This window comes from Phoca vitulina, unplaced genomic scaffold (genome assembly GCF_004348235.1).
Source record: "Phoca vitulina isolate PV1807 unplaced genomic scaffold, GSC_HSeal_1.0 scaffold60, whole genome shotgun sequence".
In the NCBI taxonomy this organism is placed as follows: domain Eukaryota; kingdom Metazoa; phylum Chordata; class Mammalia; order Carnivora; family Phocidae; genus Phoca; species Phoca vitulina.
The window spans coordinates 8,500,109-8,513,296 of record NW_022589763.1 but is presented as its reverse complement, the minus strand read 5'-3'; the positions used below and the strand labels follow the sequence as shown (position 1 = coordinate 8,513,296).

The following is a 13,188-nucleotide window of genomic DNA, read 5'->3' as shown; positions in this document are numbered from 1 at the left end:
CCTGGGTGGCTCAGTCGTTAAGCGTCTGCCTTCGGCTCAGGTCATGGTCCCAGGGTCCTGGGATCGAGCCCTGCATCAGGCTCCCTACTCAGCAGGAAGTCTGCTTCTCCCTCTCCCACTCCCCCTGCTTGTGTTCCCTTTCTCACTGTGTGTCTCTCGGTCAAATAAATCAATAAAATCTTAAAAAAAAAAAAAAAAAGAAATCTTTCTTTTGTTTGGCTCAGTGGAACACCCCTCTACTTGCTAAATGGGATGCTGACCAATTCATAAATCGTTCAAGAAAGCAATTCAATCTTCAAATTTACTTCTTTGAACTTTGTTTAACACGACAGAAGCAAGTGAGCGCACTGTTGCAAGACCATCATCAGAGCAGAAAGGCTGTACTGTTTCCCCTGGCAAAGACCCTGCATCTACTGTGAGTATGAAAGCTGTCTCCATAGGCTCTGAGGCAGGATTTTAACACCAAAGCCAGAATGGAATGGAAAGGAAGAAAGAAAGAGCATGTGTGAGAGGGAGAACAGGAGTATGCAAGAGTGTGCAGGCACATGAAGGAAGGAGAGAGGGAGACAGCAATTCAGCTAGCTCCAGGAAAAAAAGGCAGTGTCATCTCTGACCAACTGAGCAGCATCTGAAAAATCTGTCTATCCCTGTCTATATGCATATATACACCTCCTATGTATACATACACACAAACACAATCACACACTCGACCCTCTAAACCTAAAGCCATCAAGTCCTCTGATAAAGCACAAAAAGAACTGCTAGACTATTATAGAGTTTATATATTAATTCATTCATCAAATAATTAACAAGTACCTACCACGTGCCAGAACCTGTTCTGGGAGCTGGGGATATGACAAGACAGTGAACAAGACAGTGAACAAGACAGTTCCACCCTCACAAAAATTTTAACATTACTCAATAACATTTATCAAATATGTATTAAATGCCAGTTACTGGGCTATGTAATCCTTTTACATTTATTTTCCCATTTATTCCTCACAGCGATCATATGAGGAGGTAAAATTATTGCTCCCAATTTCCAGATGAGAACCTTGAAGCTTATCAAGATCAACTAACTTATCCAAAGAAAGTGATAGCACATAGATTTTATTTTTTATTTTTTTCTTAAGATTTTACTTATTTATTTGAGAGAGAGAGAGTGCACAAGCAGGGGGAGGGCCAGAGGGAGAGGGAGAAGCAGGCTTCCCGCTGAGCAGGGAGCCCAATGCGGGACTCGATCCCAGGACCCTGGGATCATGACCTGAGCCAAAGGCAGATGCTTAACGGGCTGAGCCACCCAGGCGCCCCAGCACGTAGATTTTAATCAAGAGAGGGTAATCACAGTACCTAAGCTAGCTCATGCTGCACATTGAGTGTCAGATGGCAAGTGTTAACCTATCTAGGGGTGGCATAAAGTGCTGACAGGACCAAAGCAAACATAAATATTGCTCTGTTTACTCCAAGATGGAAAGATTCTGGAGCTTTCTTTCTTGGCCCTCTCTTCCCTCAGCTCCTGGGTCTAGGAAGAGGAGTGCCCTTGCTTGCACTTGCTCCTCATTCCTCATTCCTTCCTCTCTCATTCCTGGAAAGGGAACAGCAAGAAGGAAATTGCCTTTCCATCCCACGCACAGCTGTTGGAAAGAAGCTCTGGCAGGCGCCACGCTCTCCCAGAAGCGGGAATCCAGGAGAAGCCATTCCCTGTTCCCTACTCCTTGCCTTGGCTCACCCACTTTGGGATGAGCTTTGTCCACATACCACCTGTTATGTGCCACTCAAGGTCTGGCCCGGGCTCCCGGTCAGAGCCCAACAGTGTTCTCTGTTCCAGGTGGAGACCTAGAAGCAGAGGGAAGACATACCTAAAAGGGAAAACACTGGACTGCACTCTCTGAGCAATAGCCCTTGGAGACACTTCACGAGGCAGCTGCCCAACTGGCAAGGCCTATATCAGGCAGCTGTGTGCCCAGGAACAGGGAGTAGGGCACATACGGCCGAGCGGGCCTTGCCATCTGTCACAGGTCTGTGCCAGTCTCTGCATTTTAGGCAAGGTGGGCGTGGGAAGGCATCAGCAGAGAAGAGACCGCTCACCAGGCTGAGCCACATGCCACAGCTCCCCTCAATCTCTTCCTCTAAACATTTAGACTCCTTCACAGCTGCTATGTGGCAGTTGCCAGTGTATATGGTCCCGTAATTAAGGGCATGCAGTTTGGAGTCAGAAAACCCTAGGTTTGAATTCAGCCCCATCATGTACAAGTGTGGGTCTCGAAGCATCAGTCTGCTCTTTTGTAAAATGTAAATTATAATAATTATAATAATTATTAATAATATAATAATGAAAGTTGTTGTAAGGATTAAATACAGTAATAATTTTAAAGAGCTAAGGGCAGTGCTTCAAAAAATACATAGTAGGTATTAAAAAAACAAAACCTTTTTCATGCTGAGACAAGTTTCTGATGGTAAAACATTCTTATTTCATAGGTGGTAGGTCTTCTGTCTCGGTTTTGGAAGTAAAAGGAGCAATGGAGCCTTTCAGCACACTTTGATGGGTATTCAGAGCCCCTGGGGATCTTGGGAAAAGGCAGATTCTGGTTCAGCAAATTGGGGTGGAGCCTAAGAGTCTGCATTTCTGGCGAGCTCCCAGTATTGATGCTGCTGGTCCAGGGGCCACACTTGGTGTAACAGAGTTCTGGGAAACCAGCTGTGGGACCTTGGACAAGCCATCTCATTTCTCTAGGCTTCGGCTTTCTAAGATGCAAAATTATTGAAGTTTATCTAAATCATTTCACATTCCTACCACACTATCATGTTGTGATAGGTTATCCACAAAAATGGCTGCCAAGGGTTCCTCCCACCCTACCTGTCCTTCTGCAGTGTGACTCTACCGCTCCTCCCATTGAGAGGTGGAGTGCCTCCCCTTAAATCTCCCTTGTCCTGTGACCTGCCTGGACCAGGAGAATGTGGCAGAAGTAAAGCTCTGTGATTTCTAGGTCTAGGCCTGTGGAAGCCTGGCAGCTTCCACTCTTTGCCTGCTTAGAACCCAGCTGCCAAGTAAAAACAAGCTTGAACCAGACTGCCGAATGAGAAAGGGGGGCGAGGGCTCCCTAGCCCTCAGCTCCAGGCACTGCACCTGAGGGGCCAGACATGTGAGCGCAGCCATGTTAGACATTCCAGCCCCAGCTGACCTCCTCGTTTTCACAAGTGACCCCAGCTGAGAACTCATGCAGCAGATGAACCACCCTTGCTGATCCCAATCCACAGAAATTCTGAAAAATAATAAGTCTGTTTTAAGCTATTAGGTTTTGGGTAGTTCATTACACAGCCAGTGATACAGATACACATGTTCTGCTTGCATAGGAGATGATAGAAATTTTAAAAGCTGGGGCGCCTGGGTGGCTCAGTCGGTTGGGCATCTGCCTTCGGCTCAGGTCATGATCCTGGAGTCCTGAGATCGAGCCCCATGTCAGGCTCCCTGCTCAGCGGGGAGTCTGCTTCTCCCTCTGCCCCTCACCCTGCTTGTGTTCTCTCTCTCTGTCTCACTCTCTCTGTCTCTCTCTCTCAAATAAGTAAATAAATAAAATCTTTAAAAAAAAAAGAAATTTTAAAAACCAAAACATTTGGAAGAACTATATAAAAACATGCCTACCAACTGGAGGGCAGAATATATGCCAAGATCTGACTTATACATTTAGACTAGATCTTCTTCATAAAGACCTCTTTTCTGTATTCAATTCAATTTCATAAGTATTTATTCAGGGCTGCTGCGTAATGTGAGAAAAGTTGGAAACATAATTCTAAGAAATTTGTAATATATTTGGAAATACTAGTATTTTACAAAGAAAACAATTAGAAAATATGCCTCAATCAATAACAGTACACTAAGCATATATCTGAGAATCAGAATAGTTTAACATCAAAAACAAAATTCTATGGACACCTAGAAAAAGTTCAGTTAGTGTATTCTAGAGTTATCAGAGAACAGTCCAGTAGAGGAAGTACAACTTGAATCAGATAAATGAGGAGTAAAAACAAGTATGTAATGATTGAGCAATGGTGTTCAAATCTGGTATAGAAAACTGAAAAAGTCAGCCCTACTGACAAATACATTCTAGAAAGTTCTCAAAGTCCTCTCTACAGAGAATGACAATTTTTTTTAAAGTAGGATCCACGCCCAGCATGGAGCCCAACGTGGGACTTGAACTCACGACCCTGAGATCAAGACCTGAGCTAAGATCAAGAGTTGGACACTTAACTGACTGAGCCACCCAGGTGCTCTGAGAATGACAATTTTAAATAGACTCTTAAAATTTTATTTGCTATGGCACATGGCACACATAATTCCATTAAGCTAGTAAATTGTGAGGATACAAGAATATCATAGAATATATGCTCCAGAAATAGAAATAGAATTTCAGAGATGTCATGGAGGTAAACATTATGAAGGTGTAGTGTTAAAGCCAGAAGATGACTATGTAGAACTTTGAAGGCAAAAGGCGTACACAAACGAGCATTGGAAAATCAACATCAAGGATTTGATGCATGCAGTAATCATCTTTAGGCCTCTCACCCACATCTCAGTCATAATGTACTTTTTGGAAAATATGTTGGATTAAATGGTTGCTACTGGCCATGTGAAATATCAGAATTAAGATTTTCCAATAATATTCCAATAAAATGAGTTTCATATTTAAGATGCAAGAAAATCTAAAAATGTACTTATTTTTCTCATCGTCATAAGCATTTTCTGTAGGAAAATTATGTACTTACAAATCATGTTTTAACTGTACTAGATAATAAATCAATCCACTTTGTTAGAACAGGAAATTAATCTTGTAGGCACCTTCTCAAAACTCCATTTATCTATGTTATCATTTTGCTACCTCTTTCCTCATGAAAACGCAGGGAGAAAAAACACAATCCTGATATAATGGTAATGTGAAACCTCAGAATAGTACCCATTTTAGATGAAAGTTTCAACCAAAAATCATAGTCGACAAAAAAAAAAAAATCATAGTCAAGTGTTTGTATACTCACAAAGAGACAAAAGACTGGCTTAGTAATGGTATAATGTTACCCTCCTACTAGCATATAGCTCAGTGCCAGGTACACTGTTAGTAAATAGAGTCATTAAATGAATGGATGTCAATGTGTGCAAGCTTTCTCCGAGGAGGAGACATTTGAGCAGAGAGAGGAGTGATAAAAACATTCCAGATGAAGGGAACAATTTGCACAAAATCATGAGTCAGAAGGGAGGGTTGATATTAAGAAATGATTATCAGATAACAACAACAATAATAGTTAAAAACAGAGAAACAGAATAAGTAAAACAGAAAAAGTATAAACAACAAAAAAATGAAAGATGTGATTAGTGGAGCTGGTTTGTATGTGAGTGTGTGTGCATATTCTCCCACTTTGGGCTTTTGAGTTTTGTATTGGAAAGGGGACATGGTATTCCCCCAGCAAATATATTCAAGACACAGAACTTCCAACCCATTAGGCCCAGGCCCCTGGGAGGATTGTGTTCAACCCCATCAGCAATTATCTGTAATGCAGGATAACCATCTTTACCTGAGAGTAGGCTTTGAAAGGGCAAAGCACAGTCCTTGTCAGAGGAGGGCCCTTCAAGTTCATGTTGAATGGCCTAGGGAAAGACCTGAGTTCTCTGTTTGCTTTTCAAAGCACTGAGTTTGTGCTTCCTAACCAGGAAAAAAAAAAAAAAAAAGGTGGGGTGGGGGGCGGGTGATGTCTAAATCGATCTCCTCTCTGTAATTCCAACATGTTTCCCAGCTGTTTCTTTCTAGAAATCCACTGTACTGAAACAGAAGACTCCCTAATTATTGTCTTAAAAAACTTGAGAAAATAGAAGTGCATACTGGAGGAAAATTATGAATGGGGAGTACAAATTGGCAGGGTTTGAATCATTGATTACTATTGGACACACTTTCTTGATGTGTGAGAGAAAAGCTGAGAAACTAACAAATATGATTCCTTGGGGACATGTGCATCCTGCAGAATAAGGTGCCCTCTAAGTGAGCATCTCACAAGGGCACTTTGGTTTTATAAGTATGCGGCCATAAATTCATCCCAGCCACTGAAAGTACAGATGGAATGATCAATTACATAAATGAACCTCAGTAAGGTGTTTTTGTTTTTTTTTTTAAGTAGGCTCCATGCCCAACATGGGGCTCGAACTCACAAACATGAGATTAAGCATCCCATGCTCTATCAACTGAGCCAGCCAGGCGCCCTCAATAAGATTTTGCTTTATTTGAGTATATATTCAACTCAAAGCATTGAAATAATAGTTTTTGTGCATAGTTAATTAAGTTTACTGAATAGAGATAGTTTGTTGAGCAGCACTTCTAAGCCTTTTCGGGTGAGGAGGGAGTCACATGCCTATTTGAGGAACTGAAGGAAGTGATGGGCCCTTTAGCCCAGAAGAATAAGCCAACAGATAAGAATTTGCATCAAGTATGGAGGAATTCATGGGTCCCCTGGGTCTACTGTGGGAGCCCCCTGCCTTCGAGACACTGGAAGACAACAGAAATACCTCAGGTCTGCGTGGCACTGGAAGAAGAATTTTCATTTTGTAGGTGATGTGTACAGCCAGGCAGGCTGTGTTGACATACCGCTGTTCTGTTTTGTTTTGTTTTTAATATTTAAAAAATCTCCTAATTGTGGTAAAATACACATGACAATAAAGTTTACCATCTTAACCATTTTTTAGTGTACAGTTCAGTTGTGTTAAGTTTATTCACACTGTTGTGCAACCAGTTTCCAGAACTCTTTTCATCTTGGGAAACTGAAGCTCTACCCATTAAACAACAAGTCCTTATTTCCCTCTCCCTGTCCCCCGTGGCAACTACCATTTTACTTTGTGTCTATGAATTTGACTACTCTAGGTGCCTGATATAAGTGGTATATAAGAGAATATTTGGGGTTTTTTGTCTGTCTTATTGCATTTTGCGTAATGTCTTGAAGGTTCTTAGCCTATGATGTAGTATTTGTCAGAATTTCCTTTCCTTTTAAAGGCTAAATAATATTCCTTTGTATGTATATACCACATTTTGCTAACCTATTCATATGTCAATAGACATGTGGGTTGTTTCCACCTCTTGGCTATACTGAATAATTTTGCCATAAACATGCATGAATGGATATTATCTCTTCGAGATCCTGCTTTCAATTCTTTTAGATATATACCCAGAAGTGGAATGACAGGACAGTTTTGACTCAGCCATTCTGATGGGCCCTTTTTATGCAAGGAACACCATGACTCAGCAATTTGGAGTCCGGTCCCTTGTCAAAAGGGTTCCTCCAAAATGTGAAATTGGTGTTTCATTACCAAGTCATGCACGTGACAGACTTCCTGATCCTTAAACTATACTTATCCCCTCCTCAACTATGTGAATTTTACTTTCAACTTTATTCCTTTCAGTATTTTTTTTTGAACTTTTACAAGTATGCATTAAATTTATAATAAAGGCAATAAAGATCTTTTAAAATCTGTTAAAACTAAGTATTTAAGGGTATCAACTATCTCTTAAGACATCAATTAAAAGGAAATTTATAATATGAGTATTAGTAAATGAATTCTATATATAGAGAATGTACATATTGTAATATACATTAGATCTGTTAGAAATTTATTTGAAGACTTTCTGTCCAAAATGGAGCCAAGAATAAAGACACATAAATTCTTCCTCCTCTTTACCCTTAGTGTCCAACATAACACTGATGAATAAAACTGAGTATATTCAAGAAGACTCCAAATAACAGAGGTGTCTATCCCTGAATTATCAGATAGAAAAGAAAATAAGTTAAATTTTTAGTTGAGTAAGTATAATTCTTTGTTACATGTAAACAAGTAGAGCCACTGTCATTTTAAAAGTGAAATTAGGGGCGCCTGTGTGGCTCAGTCGTTAAGCGTTTGCCTTCGGCTCGGGTCATGATCCCGTGGTCCTGGGATCGAGCCCCGCATCGGGCTCCCTGCTCCGTGGGAAGCCTGCTTCTCCTCCCCCACTCCCCCTGCTTGTGTTCCTTCTCTCACTGTGTCTCCCTCTGTCAAAAAATAAATAAAATCTTTAAAAAAAAAAAAAGTGAAATTAAATAACATGAGATATAGACCATTCAAGATGTCATGGCAGCTCCAAAAATGAGTGGTCACTCAGCTTAGAATGACCAAAAGTCCTTTATGAGGTGAGGACAATGGTTAGCACATGATTCCCTGTCATGGGTAGTTTGCCTACCAGATGGTGCCTGAACCTTTTACCTTCCCACTTTTGACTCACATCTTGTCCCAGACCTACCACAAGGAGATGAGGATGGAGAAAGGACATCCATTTGTTTATTTCCTTGTTGTCAGAACAGCTAGAATTCTAATGTTTTGGTTGGGGGGTGGGATCACATCAGCATGGTAGCATCAACAGGAACCTGAGTCACAAGAGCTCGTTATAACAACACAGCTGGGTTAAAACTATTTCATTAAAAGAATCTCTTCAAAATATCAGGTGCCCATTTATGCTGCCCAAAGTCAAACCCAAGAACTTGGCCTATGACATTCCAATTATTGTCAGGTCATCAAAAATTGGCTTCAGAACATAACTCCTTCTGGAAGTGTCCTTGATGAATGCTTTGCAACTCTGCCCGTGCATGTGTACTGCAAGATTCATACCCTTAGCAACCTAGAATTTCTACTTATTAGCTTATGGTTGTTCTCAAGCACCACAAACACAAAGGGTAAAGGAGCTAGCTTTCTTTGTTAGACTCTTAAGTGTTTTCAGAACAGGGACCAGGTCTACTCTTTCTTTTCCATCCCCTTCCCACCTTAGAGCTTAGTATAATGCTCTGCATGTCAGAAACATTTGTTAATTTTAAGACAGTCTCTTCCGGAAAGATTAGAGAACCCTTTACCAGGACGTCAGAAAAAAGGAACCTGGGTGGATGAGCACCCTGAGATTACAGCGTAAGCTAGATGCATCTCTCCTTCTCTCACATAAGAACAAATCCTAATGACAACTCATTGAGAATTTTGGTGAAAAAGATTTTTTTCCAGCTTTATTGAGGTATAAAAAATAGATTATCCAACCAATTTCCAAGGCTCTGATTTCTTTGTACCAGTGACTACCAATTTGTATTTTCAACCCAGACTAGTCTTTATAGGGCCTGTCTACTAGGTATTATTACTTCAGAGTCCCTTTACACTTCAAAATTGTCCAAAGCTGAGCTCATTTAGCCCCTAAAATATCAGGTCCACAAGAGCTGGGACTTGCTTTTGTTCACTGTTGGATCCCTAGGACCTAAAATAGTGCCTATCATGCAGGTGGGTGCTCAGTAAAGATTTGTTGAATGAACTGATGAATGAATGAGTGAAAAGACCTTCCCAGGAGGCCGAGTTTCCCATTAATGTTACACATTGCAAGAGTGTTCTCCAGCACTTGACAGTTAAGATTGAACCCTATACTTCTTCCCTTTATCTCATCCCTCCAGTCTCCTCTTCTTCCATCAAATCGCCCTCTCAGCTGCCTCATCCCTATCCATCTCTAAATATGCTCAGAATCTACTATCAAAAAACCAAATGTTCCTTCATTATACAAGGCTATCCAGAAATCTGTCCCGAATCTCAGTTCTCCAGCCAGACCTCACCCTTCATACTCTTGTAATCTTGAAAACCCTAGAGCTCCCAACTTGCATCCCACTTTGTCTCTTCTGTGCCTTTCTCAGGCAAGGTCTGGCTTGCCTGCAATGCCTAGCTATCTCTTTCTTATCCTTTAATACCCACTGCAGGCATTACCTCCCCTATGGAGCCTTTCCCAGTACCCTCCTCCTCCCAGGCAAGCAGACAAAGTGGTCGTCCTCTGTGCTCTCGTAATACCTTAATCCAGGACTTCCCAAACTTTTTCACATTTTGGTACACACAGAAGAAGGTTAAGGGTAAAGGGGCAAGGCTGTGCATGGCCATAAGCAATTGGCCTGGGTCTCAGGACACCACAGTCCTTGTGCAGCAACGTCTGGGTACACTTGTAACCCAGTCATGGCATACCAGCATGACATGTCACACTAGTTGGTAGCTCTGCTCTCAGCATGTCACAATCACTGCATTCACCCCACTGTATTATAATTATTTGTGTTTGCCCTTCATTGCACCTGTGAACTCCTCAAGGGCAAGAACCCTGTAATCTCATTTTTCATGTTTTAAATTATCACACAGTAAAGTTGACTTTTCGATGTACAGTTCCATAAATGTTATCACATGTAGAGATTCCTGTAACCATGACCACAATTAGGATATAGAATAGCTCCATCACATAAGGTACTATCACACCCTTCCCTAACCCCTCACCCCTGGCACCCATGGATCTGTTCTCTGTCACTATAGTTTTGTCTTTTGGAGAATGTCATATAAATGGAATCACACAGTACATAACCTTTTGAAACTGGCTCCTTTCAGCATACTGCCTTGGACATTTATCCAAAATTGTGTGTATCAAGAGTTTGTTCCTTTTTCTTGCTGAGTCGTATTTCATCGTGAGGATTTAACACAGCTTGTTTATCCAGGCATCCCTTGAAGGATGTTTGGGTTATTTCCAGTTTGGGGCAATTGTGAATACAGCTGCTATCAACTTTTGTGAAAGGTTTTTCTGTAAACATGAGTTTTCATTTCTCTAGGGTAAATACCCAGGAGTGGGACTGTATGGGTTTTATAGCAAACATATATTTAGCTTTATGAGAAGCTACCAAATAGTCTCCAAAGTGGCCATACCATTTTGCTGGTCCACTGTCCTGGCAATCAGTGAGAGTTCCGGTTGTTCCACATCCTGTCTAGCACTTGGCATTGTCAGCATTTTTCCTTTTTGCCATTCTAGTAGGTGTGGTGCACCATCCCACTGTAGCCTTGACTTTTATCTTTGTACCCCAGTGCTTAGCACATTGGTAGGTTATCCATAAATATTCATTAAACTGAAATCAACTCATCCCATTTTTTACTTCTGTTTTTAACCTCACTAATGTTTTCATTATACTTTCTACCAAGCTTTGTGTTTAAAAACCAAAGAAACTGCAGAGAAGTATTACAGTCCTTCCTACCTGCCTGTACTCACTCCTTCTACCAAGTTCTAAATGAATCATGCTTCCTACTGGAAGATTAGAATCTTCGTACCAGAAGATACAGCAACACACCCTCTAACTTTCTCTCAAACTTACACTGAAACTGAAGGCTTGCGATCCAGATCGTTTCTGAAAGGCTCTGCTATCACTACTATCCTACTAGCGAACCGTAAGAATCATCATCAGTAGGTAGATAATTGGATGAGCCAGGCACTGTGAAAGGAGATGTTCCTGTAATAACTAACTTACCCCCCATCCCCACGAGGTAGGGATGATCCTCGTTTTATAGACATGAGGACTGAGACTTAATGAAACTGACAAAGTTGCCCACAGCCATACAGCCAGTAAATGAAGCACCAGGGTGCACACTCAGGTCAGACTAGTTCCAGAAACTACAGTCCTAACCATTCTGTGCGGCGGCTCTACTGGGCAAAGGAACCAGGTGCTCTTTAATCAACAACAAAACAACCTCAAGTCCCTTTAATTTTGAAGGTTATAAAACTTCAGGAAAGTGAACCATTCTCAGGGACCTCCCAGTCTAGAGAGCCTGCACTGCCTGACTGGAGGACAGACTAAGGATTTTAGATCTTATTCCTGTGAAAAGTCAGCAGCACGAGTGAGACTCAGTTGAGCGAACTGGACCAGCATCACTTGCTCTGTGAAGATTGTCCCTGCCCGTTGAATCTTGAACCACGATTACACAGTTCTATGTTCTATACCTGATAGCATCCTCCACTGTAGACGAGCTGAAGTTATAATAATGGTTTGCTCTTTGTGTTGAGTCATAAAAATAAAATCATATTTTATGTATAAAAAGAAAACAAATAATATACTAACTTGGATCATCTAATGACTAAGTACATCCAGGGATAACATAGAACTTCAGTCTTTAGAGACTTATCTAGCACTAATTCTAATAAAACAAGACACACTAGACTTTTCACCAGATACATGGCGTTAAAACTACGGCCAACAAACTATCAAACCGGAATTCAGTGGTTTGGCTGTAGCATTTTGATTTACAATATTTCTTTTCTCTTTCATTACCTACTTTCTCCCCAACCTGTAAACAATAGGCTTCAATAAGCTTGGAGCTGAATCCATTTCTTTTCATGTTACTGATCAGGCAAGCAAGAGACACAAATCTCAGGATCCTAGGTCTTAAGCAGTCATTCTCCTTAATCCAAATATATTCAATCATTTCATCCTTCAGGTATGAAATCAGGAAGAAAATGTGTGCACTAAAAAGAAAAGTTATCCAATGAAATGACATCACAAGCAAACAGTAGTTTTGGGAGATCATAGTTGCGAGTTCCAAAATGTCACAGTTTTGTGTGTTTTAATCCCATAGAATGACAACATCAGTTTCTAAATTTTCCTTACAATGAACTACATAACAGAAAGAGGTTTCATTTGCACCCATGCAAACCGTCAAAACCATTTTAAAACAGTATACCAAGTGATTACTACTATGGAAAATTACGGCAACTCTAAACACATTTGGCTCAAAGTGTCAAGTGATAAAAGTCAAAGGTAATGAATTTTACCCATTTGGAGAGCTTCTCTTAACCTGTGGCAGTTCCTTTATACGTGGGCCTCCACACAACGTTCTTATTGCAATGCTTAAACCCTCAATAAGCACAGAATCTGCTGAAAGAGTATCATTTAAACAAATCCCTAAGTGCCAGTGATTAATGAGAAAGCATTAAATAGCAGAATGACTGGAAACATTCCAATTAGCATTCCAAAGTGTATGCATTACTGACAAATTTCTCATACTTGAAACTTCAACAACCTTAAGAAAGACTTACATATTTATATAAACCATAAGTCACTCATCAAGGATCTGAAATTTCTGTAAAAAGTTTTTTTCCAAAGGAGAAAAAACTTATTTATCAAGACCACTGAAGATAAGCAATTAAATACAAACCAATTTGTATAGCCAACATAGCATTTTCTGTTTAAAAATCAAAACTTTTCATCCTGACAGATATATTTGTCACTGAGAAGATACCGCTTTTAAAAAGAAAATAAGCACAGCACAATCCAATTTCCCTTGCAAAAAGCACCGTCAAAAGTTTACTG

The 13,188-nt window shown here is 40.6% G+C and overlaps 1 protein-coding gene across 1 annotated transcript in view; it reads right to left on the bottom strand.

Annotated features, from left to right (window-relative positions):
• The window catches only part of FRMPD4 (FERM and PDZ domain containing 4), an 836,952-nt gene that overhangs the window by 766,218 nt on the left and 57,546 nt on the right, over positions 1 to 13,188 (bottom strand). The window lies entirely within an intron of this gene.